The 11448-nt window shown below is 43.2% G+C and overlaps 1 pseudogene; it reads right to left on the bottom strand.

Annotated features, from left to right (window-relative positions):
- Positions 1-219: 219 nt before the first annotated feature.
- LOC137314527 (NACHT, LRR and PYD domains-containing protein 3-like) lies at positions 220-6700 on the bottom strand (annotated as a pseudogene).
- Positions 6701-11448: the final 4748 nt, after the last annotated feature.

Here is an 11448-nt window from a genome sequence, read left to right on the forward strand (position 1 = left end):
AGGAATGGTTATGAATTGAAATGTTCATATAATGAGACCAGGAATGGTTATAAATTGAAATGTTCATATAATGAGACCAGGAATGGTTATAAATTGAAATGTTCATATAATGAGACCAGGAATGGTTATAAATTGAAATGTTCATATAATGAGACCAGGAATGGTTATAAATTGAAATGTTCATATAATGAGACCAGGAATGGTTATAAATTGAAATGTTCACACTCCCACACTCAGTCCGGGTCTGGATTCCTGCAGTGACTCCAGGTGTCTCTTTCCGTTTGGACTGAACTGATTCTCCCACAGCCTGTAACAGATTAAAGATTAAACAGGAAATAAACAGATTGAACAACAGTGTAAATAACAGGGAGACTGAGGTTAATATTTCAATAATAATTACAGACCAAAAAGGGACTGAATCCCATTGATATTTCACTTATTACATTAAACATTAATTCAAACACTCACCCGATCCGCTCCAGACTCCTGCAGGTCAGTATGAGGGAGCGGAGAGCGGGGACAGATCGGTCTGTGAAGGAGTTTGATCCCAGGTTCAGACCCGTCAATGACCGGTTTGTACTCAGAGCGGAGACGAGATCCTCGGTACAAGAATCTGTGAGACCGACACGACCCAGACTGGGGATCAGAGAGAGAGAAAGAACAGGAATCAGGGTAAATCCCCAGTGTTGATTAATAAGACTATTACTGATACTAATAATAATGTACAGTATTTATTAATAGCAATATTACTGATACTAATAATACTGTACAGTGTTTATTCATAACACTATTACCTAACTAATATGCAGTGTTTATTAATAACATTATTACTGATACTATTAATATACAGTGTTTAATAACGTAGTATTGATTCATAAAATTATAGCTGTTACTAATAATAAGGTGGAGTGTTTATTAATATCACTATTACTGATACTAATAATAATGTGTTTATTAATAACAGTTGTGGATACTAATAATGTACACTGTTGATTAATAAAATTATAGCTGTTACTAATAATAATGTGCAGTGTTTGTTAATAACACTATTACTGATACTAATAATAATGTACAGTGTTTAATAATATCACTATTATTGATACTAATAATAATGGACAGTGTCAGACATCCAGTTATCAAAACACAATCTCACACAGTCTGATACTTACTGCAGTTTCTGTATTTTACAGTCCGGGTTCCTCAGAGCCTCAGACAGTAGTTTCACTCCTGAATCTCCAAGTTTGTTATTACCGAGGTTCAGAACCGTCAGTGACCGGTTTGTACTGAGAGCGGAGGAGAGATCCACGCTACAGGAATCTGTGAGATCGTTATCACGTAACCTGGAGATCAGAGAGAGAGAGAGAGACGAGCAGACATAACAGGAATCAGAGTAAGTTCCCAGTATTTATTGGTATTATTATTACTTATACTGACATTAAGGTACCGTGTTCCGCATCCAGTTATTATAAATACAATCTCACACAATCTGATACTTACTGCAGTTCCTGTATTTTACAGTCCGGGCTCCTCAGAGCCGCAGACAATAGTTTCACTCCTGAATCTACCAGTTTATTATTACTCAAGTCCAGAAATGAAAGTGACCGGTTTGTACTGAGAGCGGAGGAGAGATCCTTGGTACATGAATCTGTGAGATCGTTACCCCATAACATGGAGATCAGAGAAAGAGAGCGAGAGAGACAGAGACGAGCAGGGTTAGCAGGAATCAGAGGAAATTCCAAGTATTTATTTGTATTATTATTTAAACTGACATTAATACACCGTGTTCCGCATCCAGTTATGATAAACACAATCTCACACAGTCTGATACTAACCACAGTTTCTGTATTTTACAGACCGGGTTCCTCAGAGCCGCAGACAGTAGTTTCACTCCTGAATCTCCCAGTTTATTGCCCCCCAGTCCAAACACAAACAGACAGAGAGTGAGAAACAAACTGAATCCAATCCCCGATCAGACACAATTTCTCTCTGATATTACAGGAAACACTGAAAAATCTTCAGGAAACTAATAACCAGATTTCCCTGTCACTGACAATGAATCTCACTCTGCCCAACGCCCCATAGATTCAGGGACTGTCTGTAAATGTATTTCTTAAATAAAGTGCTGTCTGTGTGAAGTATTTAAATGTCACTCAGTCCGGTCTCATTCCTTGATGATCAGAATTACCCTCCTGGAGGTCAGTGACCTGTCCGTCATGTTTGGGTAAACTTGTATCATTTCTGCTGCTTCTCAAATCACGGATTTGATGGGAAAGGGACGCTTTCCCCTGAATTAAATGAAAAAGCGGTGATTACCTGAACTTTATGCAGTATTATATAATCTGTATAATATCTGGGTGTGAGTTATATTGTGAAACGGCGGGAACCATTGCTGTAAAATTCGTCCCAAAGGATTTTTTGTGACAAGGAGAGTTTATTCTTTCTTGTTACAAGTTTTAAATGCCCCTTTATTCCGAGTTTACAGGGGAGGGGAGTTTCTCTCTTTATATTAAACTGCCTTTACATTTATTTCAGGTGTAACGTGCCCGACAGTTTTATGGGGAATTTTCTGATGTTCTGTCCCCGAGCGGGGCCTTGCACAGGGGGCAGATACTGGGAAATTCCTGGGTTCACTGCCCTTGGTTAACCCAGGAGCCTCCCGCAGTGGGTGAGGCCCCACCGCTGACCGGTGTGTGTCTGTACTCCTGGGCTAATACCCGACCACCCGTTAGATTTGAACCTTTCCAGCGGCGGATTTTAGTTCCCAAATCGCACTGAAGTGTCGGCCTGGATTAATGAGCGAGGGGCCTGAATCCACGACCTTCTGACTAAGAGGCACGAGTGCTGCCAGCTGGATGAAGAGATGGTGGATGTATTGGAGAGTGTGAAGGGCTGTGTCATTGATAAGTTAAGATAACGGACCGACGTCCTGAGGGGAAAGCTCAGCTCGCACACTGGCGGTTGACTGCCCGAAAGCTGTGTTTTGCTCTTTGTTAATGAATGTTTGGTGTTTCTGCTTCCCTCTTCGGCACACGTTGACAGTCCGGTGACTGTCACTTGCCCCAACACCTCGGTAAGAGGGAGGGATGCTCCGACACACTGACTGCTGCAGTTAGTGTCGGTCTACGTGTCAGTAACAGTGAGAAGGAACCTCTTCAATGGGCGTATCTCAGGCAGTGAGAAAAACAGCAATAAATATCATTTATTGCAATGAAATTATCAGACTCTTTCAGTGACCTGTATTTACTGATCCGATAAAGACTGTAAAATCCTGACTTGTTCACAAGGATCCATTTTAGATCCTCCAGTCCTGAAGAATTACTAACCGATCCTCTTATCATTTGTCATATTTGTGTCGAATCTGTTTCTCTCTGATTTAACTGAACTGTTTGTTTCCCTTCATTACAGAGCAACAACACAATCCGTGACTTTTCGACAATTGGCCTAAGAGTTGGAGACAAATAAACAGTTACCTCAACACCTGGAATTTGTGCACTACGGGTCGCAGCCGCTGGAGTCCTTCACACTGAATGGAGCCATGCTGCAGATCGAGGTGTTTTATTGTATCAGAGTCCAATGACATGGGACAGAACCGCACAGTCAATCGGAGTCAGTCGCAATCCACTAAATGTAAGTGTTTCCACAGATCCCACTGTGACACGGGCCAGTGTTTTATTCTGAGACTCAAATAGGTAGTGGAATGTGTTCAGGAGGTCCCTTTTACCAGTTTCACTCTCTGACTTTCCAATCTCTCCTTCAACCTTCTCCTTCACCCAATCAATCACTCCGCAGATTGTTTGATGAAGAAATGGACCCAGAAACTCCTCCAGGGGCCGAGCTGACTGTGAGGAGGAGAGACCAACAACAAAACGGAGAAATATCTCAAATCGCCCATCTTCCTTGCTGTGGGCTTCACTGAGGAGTTTCCGGATGTCCCCTCGATCTGGAGTCAGGAATTGTGCGAGTGCGGCTACAAACTCTTGGATGGTGAGGTGCGGGAATGTGTAAACCACATTCTGGGCAGAATCATCTCTCTCCAAAAGTTCCATCATGAATCCAGACAGGAACTGGGAAGGTTGCAGATTGTACTTGATCAAATCTCCATTTCTGAACACAATCTTCTTCTCGGAGACTCCAGTGAAGGCCATCTCACCGATCTTCAGTAACACATCACGGGGGGATTCAATCTCTCGGCCATGGTTTTTCAGAATGTTGTAAATATAGTAGGAATATAGTTGGGTGATGGTCCTGGGAACTCGCTGCTGTTTCCTGTCTCTTTGTGTGAAGAAGGGACCCAGTGATAGACCGAGGATCCAGCAGTGGGAAGGGTTGTAACACATGGTGTACAGGAGCTCGTTCTCCTCCACATGTTTGAAAACAGCTGCTGCCACCGCCTGATCTTCAAAATACTTGTTGAAATATTCCTTCCGTTCCTCACCAACAAATCCCAGGATTTCAGCCCAGACACTGATCTCAGCCTTATCCAATAAATGTAATGCAGTGGGGCGGCTGGTCACTCGCACTGAGCATCCTGGGAGCAGCTTGTGCTGTATTAAACTGGACACAATGTCAGACACTTTGCACTCGTCTTCAGGATCTGTGCACATGTACTGAGGTTCTGTATTTTTCCGATTGTCAGCAAAATCGATACTGTCCTTGAATTCATCTAAACCATCGAATATAAACAGTAATCCCTCTGGGTTCTTCCAGAGCTCTCCCAGAATATTCCCAAAGTAAGAATACAGATCCATTATCAGATTCCTCAGGTTTATTCTACAGTTAATAGCGTTCAAATCCCGGAATTTAAAACTGAAAACAAATTGAAAGTGTGGGTATATTTTCCCAGTGGCCCAGTCATAAATAATCTTTTGTACCATTGTTGTTTTTCCAATCCCCGCGACTCCGCTCACTGCTGCTGAACTCCCAGATTTGGATTTTCTCTAGTAAAAACTGCTCTGGAACAATTGATCAGTTCGGATTTTTTCCAGTTCTCTCCGGAGATGTTTCTCTCTCCACTCTTCATGGTCTCGGCCTCTTGCCAGCAGTTCATGTTCTACAAGTGTCCGATCTCGAACAGTAGAAATGACCGTTAGCTCAGTGTATAGAGTGACCAGCTGGAAAATCTTAACCTTCTCCTTTATTAGGATCGTGTTCACTCTCAGTGTTTCAGTTTGGACCCGGAGTGTTTCCTTGTGTTTCTGTTGAACATCTTGAATTAGAACAGACAGAAAATGGTTCTCAATGTTAGTTGTATTGAAATAAAAATAACTTCTCAATATCACTTTCCTGTTCAGAAAAATGTTCTGAGATTAAATTCACAGCTTCAATAGAGGTGCGAGCAGGAAATTAAACTCCGTCACTGAAAATCTCACTCCAATGCAATGAGAGCGGGGGAAGAGTCAGTTGGGGAGAATATTGAAGGGGCAGTGTGTCAGGGTCTGGAGACAATTCGATGTTTTTCTGTAGATAAACTGAGAGGAAGGGTAGCCGGGGACATCACTTTAGCAGGGACGGCCTTTCCTGTTGCTATCCATCCCCCGTTTGTGTTGTGCTACAGCAAATGGTAACAAATTATTTCCGCTGGTTTTACACAGAGTAAATGATTGTGTTTTTCATAACAGACCAGTTATATCAGCGATCAGAATCAGGGATAGAACTACCGCACGCTTCACTCAGTCTAAAGTTAGAGCAGAAAACATTCCGACTTCATTTCAACTGCTCTATAAATAATTTGCTCTGTTGTTGCTTCTTACCGCAACTTTTCTAAAATGTAATTTTGAAAATTACAAATATGCTTCCATTTGCCAGTAAACTGGTAATTAAAAGGTTGCTAAATTAAAGGACTGTTGTTTGAGCAGAACAGAGTTCTCTCTTCCACTGCCAGTGGGAAATGTCCCAATAACTTCCTCGTCATCCACAACAGATGAATGTTATATTGTGTGGACATCTGGACAACTTCTCAAATCGCATCGATCACTTTCTGGCGGCTCATCATGTGTTGTACAATGATAATACTTCACTGTTTCCCATTTCTCCACCTCTTCTCCTACAATTTCTGCTCGGATATAATTCCAGGGACAGAGATAAACCTCGACTTCGGGCTCAAGGTTCCTTATCTGTGAGCCCAAATTCACTGCCGTTACATCACATGTCTATATGGGGCTTCCCGGTTATCGTGACCCTGCCGGGTGTGTATGGCGATTCACAGTGTATCAGGATCCTGCCAGGTGTGTATGGGGATTCACAGTGTATCAGGATCCTGTCAGGTGTGCATGGGGATCTACAGTGTATCAGGATCCTGCCAGGTGTGTATGGGGATTCACAGTGTATCAGGATCCTGCCAGGTGTGTATGGGGATTCACAGTGTATCAAGATCCTGTCAGGTGTGCATGGGGATCTACAGTGTATCAGGATCCTGCCAGGCGTGCATGGGGATTCACAGTGTACCAGGATCCTGCCAGGTGTGCATGGGGATTCACAGTGTATCAGGATCCTGCCAGGTGTGCATGGGGATTCACAATGTACCAGGATCCTGCCAGGTGTGTTTGGGGATTCACAGTGTACCAGGATCCTGCCAGGTGTGCATGGGGATTCACAGTGTATCAGGATCCTGCCAGGTGTGCATGCGGATTCACAGTGTATCAGGATCCTGCCAGGTGTGCATGGGGATTTACAGTGTATCAGGATCCTACCAGGTGTGCATGGGGATTCACAGAGTATCAGGATCCTCCCAGGTGTGTATGGGGATTCACAGTTTATCAGGATCCTGCCAGGTGTGCATGGGGATTCACAGTGTATCAGGATCCTGCCAGGTGTGTATGGGGATTCACAATGTACCTGGATCCTGCCAGGTGTGTATGGGGATTCACAGTGTATCAGGATTCTGCCAGGTGTGCATGGGGATTCACAGTGTATCAGGATCCTGCCAGGTGTGTATGGGGATTCACAATATATCATGGCCCTGTCAGGTGTGTATGGGGATTCACAGTGTATCAGGATTCTGACAGTTGTGCATGGGGATTCACAGTGTATCAGGATCCTGCCAGGTGTGTATGGGGATTCACAATGTACCAGGATCCTGCCAGGTGTGTATGGGGATTCAGTGTACCAGGATCCTGCCAGGTGTGCATGGGGATTCACAGTGCACCAGGATCCTGCCAGGTGTGTATGGGGATTTCACAAGTGACAACGATCAGCAGCTGGATTAGGTGAAATAATGCAACCTCCACATATTTATGGATAATTCAGAAATCTTATGATCTGTAATTTGAATCTACGCAGAATAGTTGAGTATTGATGACAAATCTAAACGATTGTAAACAATTTTACAACACCAAGTTATAGTCCAACAAATATATTTTGAATTCCACAAGCTTTCCGAGGCTTCCTCCTTCCTCAGGTGGATGGTGTGGAAATGACATTTTCGAATCCTTCGCATTTGAAAATCACAGAACAATGCCTGGTGATTACTGCCCGTTGCCAAGGCAATCACAGTGAGCAGACAGAAAGGTGTCACCTAAAAGGCCACCGGATATACAACCCCCCCAACAAAAGAGAGAGAGAGAGAGAAGGAAGACAGTCAATGACCCGTTATATTAAAAACAGATAACATTTGTTCGCTGGTGGGGTAACGTGTAGCGTGACATGAACCCAAGATCCCGGTTGAGGCCGTCCTCATGGGTGCGGAACTTGGCTATCAATTTCTGCTCGACGATTTTGCGTTGTCGTGTGTCTCGAAGGCCGCCTTGGAGTACGCTTACCCGAAGGTCGGTGGATGAATGTCCATGACTGCTGAAGTGTTCCCCGACTGGGAGGGAACCCTCCTGTTTGGCGATTGTTGCGCGGTGTCCGTTCATCCGTTGTCGCAGTCGGCACTACCAAGTAAGACAGTTTGCAAGCTATCTAAAGTCAAAAATAATGGGCAGTTTTCAAAAGCCATCCAGGCAGGTAGGTGTTGATCTTACAATCTTCTGATTTGTAGTCAGACACATTATCCATTGCTCCAGTGTGCGCAGGGTCAGTTGCATCTCACACTCTCACAGCGCTGTGATATGAGCCAATACCGAGTCAGTCTCGGTCATGCCCACGCGACTCCACGAGTCCGGGAGTGTCAAAAGGTGCACGGTGAACAATCACCAAAGAGAGGGAGTTTCGCTGCTTCCCTTTCTTAGCTCAACTGGTGGATTGGAGGATAATTAATTAACATCAAAGCAAAACCATCTTTAAATCACTGTTTCAATTCCAGTTTGAAGGAGCGAGTGCACTTTTGGAGGAAGCAGCAATTAGCTCAAGGCCGCTCTTTTAACTTTCCAGGCAGCCAACAGCTCAACATGTTGACACCTCTTTTCCTTTCTCAAACCTGAAAGCTTTCTGTGTCTGCCCGAAGACGGCTGTTTCACTCGAGTATTTTTATCTGCTCACCAGCAGGGAGCGTCTTTGAGCTGCAACTTATTAAAAATTTCAAAATATACTTTATTTCAAAAAATTTAAGGATACACACAGTTCAGTGTAAAAGTCGCAATTACAGTTCAAAACAATACAAAATAGTTCACACACACTATGATCCTATTAATTCAATGCAAAACACAGTTCATATCTTATATTACATTCTGTACAATACAAGGTGGTGTGGACTCAGTACATATTCTATATTACATTCCATACAATACAAGGTGGGGTGGACTCAGTATATATCTTATATTACATTCTGTACAATATAATGTGGGGTGGACTCAGTACATATCTTATATAACATTCGATACAATACAAGGTGGGGTGGACTCAGTACATATCTTATATTACATTCTGTACAATACAAGGTGGGGTGGACTCAGTACATATCTTATATTACATTCTGTACAATACAAGGTGGGGTGGACTCAGTCCATATCTTACATTACATTCTGTACAATACAAGGTGGGGTGGACTCAGTACATATATTTTATTACATTCGATACAATACAAGGTGGGGTGGACTCAGTACATATCTTATATTACATTCTGTACAATACAAGCTGGGGTGGACTCAGTACATATCTTATATTATATTCTGTACAATACAAGGTGGTGTGGACTCAGTACATATCTTATATTACATTCTGTACAATACACAGTGGGTTGGCCTTGAAGTTCAGCAAGTCCGGCTTAAAAGGATTTGCTGATCCTCAGTATTTTGGTCTGTGAAGACGTCACCGAGCCGTCTTCCTCCTTCAGGCTACTGATCACCAGCGGTCTCTCTGTGCAATTTCTGGAAGAAGAAGCGCGAGAAATTCTCGTCCTGCTCCATGGAGCGGACTCTGGACCGGAAGATGATGCTTGAAGCTTCTTTAACTGGACGGGTCACCTCACACCCCTCCCGCCCCCCGCCATGAGATCACAGGGTGAGGCCCCTTTTACTGGATCGGTCACACCGTGAGATCACAGTTCATAGAGTGTATTAGGGACTGATTCTTAGATCAATACGTCGGGAACCAACAAGGGAACAGGCCATTTCGGATCTTGTAATGGGTAAAGAAACAGGTTTAATTAATGATCTCAAAGTAAAGGATCCCTTGGGAAGCAGTGATCATAACATGATAGAATTTCACATCCAGTTTGAGAGCGGGGATTTTGGGTCTGAAACTACTATATTAAACTTAAATATTGGCAATTATAAAGGAATGAGGGTGGAATGGGCTAAAGTGGACTGGCTAAACAGATTAGATGGTATGATGGTGGATAAGCAGTGGCAAACATTTAAAAAGATATTTTATGACTCGCAACAAAAATATATCCCTGTGAAGAAGAAAGATGCCACATAAAGGATGAACCAACCATGGCTAACCAAGGATTGGGGGTAATATTCTGGCATGGGTGGAGGATTGGTTATCAAACAGGAAGCAGAGAGTTGGGATAAATGGTTCATTTTCGGACTGGCAACCAGTAACCAGTGGTGTTCCACAGGGGTCGGTGCTGGGTCCCCAACTCTTTACAATCTATATTAACGATTTGGAGGAGGGGACCGAGTGCAACATATCAAAATTTGCAGATGATACAAAGATGGGAGGGAAAGTAGAGAGTGAGGAGGACATAAAAAACCTGCAAGGGGATATAGACAGGCTGGGTGAGTGGGCGGAGATTTGGCAGATGCAATATAATATTGGAAAATGTGAGGTTATGCACTTTGGCAGGAAAAATCAGAGAGCAAGTTATTTTCTTAATGGCGAGAGACTGGAAAGTAGTGCAGTACAAAGGGATCTGGGGGTCCTAGTGCAAGAAAATCAAAAAGTTGGTATGCAGGTGCAGCAGGTGATCAAGAAAGCCAACGGAATGTTGGCTTTTATTGCTAGGGGGATAGAATATAAAAACAAGGAGGTATTGCTGCAGTTATATAAGGTATTGGTGAGACCGCACCTGGAATACTGCATTCAGTTTTGGTCTCCATACTTAAGAAAAGACATACTTGCTCTCGAGGCAGTACAAAGAAGGTTCACTCGGTTAATCCCGGGGATGAGGGGGCGGACATATGAGGAGAGGTTGAGTAGATTGGGACTCTACTCATTGGAGTTCAGAAGAATGAGAGGCGATCTTATTGAAACATATAAGATTGTGAAGGGTCTTGATCGGGTGGATGCAGTAAGGATGTTCCCAAAGATGGGTGAAACTAGAACTAGGGGGCATAATCTTAGAATAAGGGGCTGCTCTTTCAAAACTGAGATGAGGAGAAACTTCTTCACTCAGAGGGTGGTAGGTCTGTGGAATTTGCTGCCCCAGGAAGCTGTGGAAGCTACATCATTAGATAAATTTAAAACAGAAATAGACAGTTTCCGAGAAGTAAAGGGAATTAGGGGTTATGGGGAGCGGGCAGGAAATTGGACATGAAGCTGAGTTCGGATCGGTCAATGCCCTGTGGGTGGCGGAGAGGGCCCAGGGGCTATGTGGCCGGGTCCTGCTCCGACTTCTTGTGTTCTTTAGATTTGTGGTTGGGATCAGATCAGCCATGATCTTATTGAATGGCGGAGCAGGCTCGAGGGGCCGATTGGCCTACTCCTGCTCCAATTTCTTATGTTCTTATGTTTGAAGTCAAGGATGGTACCAGGTTAAAAGTAAAAGCATACATCATGGCAAAGATTACTGGTAAGCCCGAAGATTGGGAAAACTTTAAAAACCAGCAAAGAATGACTAAAAGAACAATAAAGAGGGAGAAAATAAATCATGTGAGTAAACTAGCAAGAAATATAAAAACTGACAGTAAAAGCTTCTACAAGTATATAAAAAGAAAAAGGGTAGCTGAAGTAAACATTGGTCCCTTGGAGGATGAGACTGGGGAAATAATAATAGAAACAAGGAAATAGCAGAGGAATTGAACAGATATTTTGTATCCGTCTTCACAGTAGAAGACACGAATAATGTACCAATAATAGCAGAAAACCAAGGGACAAAGGGAGGGAGGAACTAAAAACAATCACTAT

The sequence above is a fragment of the Heptranchias perlo genome, unplaced genomic scaffold (genome assembly GCF_035084215.1).
Source record: "Heptranchias perlo isolate sHepPer1 unplaced genomic scaffold, sHepPer1.hap1 HAP1_SCAFFOLD_52, whole genome shotgun sequence".
Taxonomy (NCBI): domain Eukaryota; kingdom Metazoa; phylum Chordata; class Chondrichthyes; order Hexanchiformes; family Hexanchidae; genus Heptranchias; species Heptranchias perlo.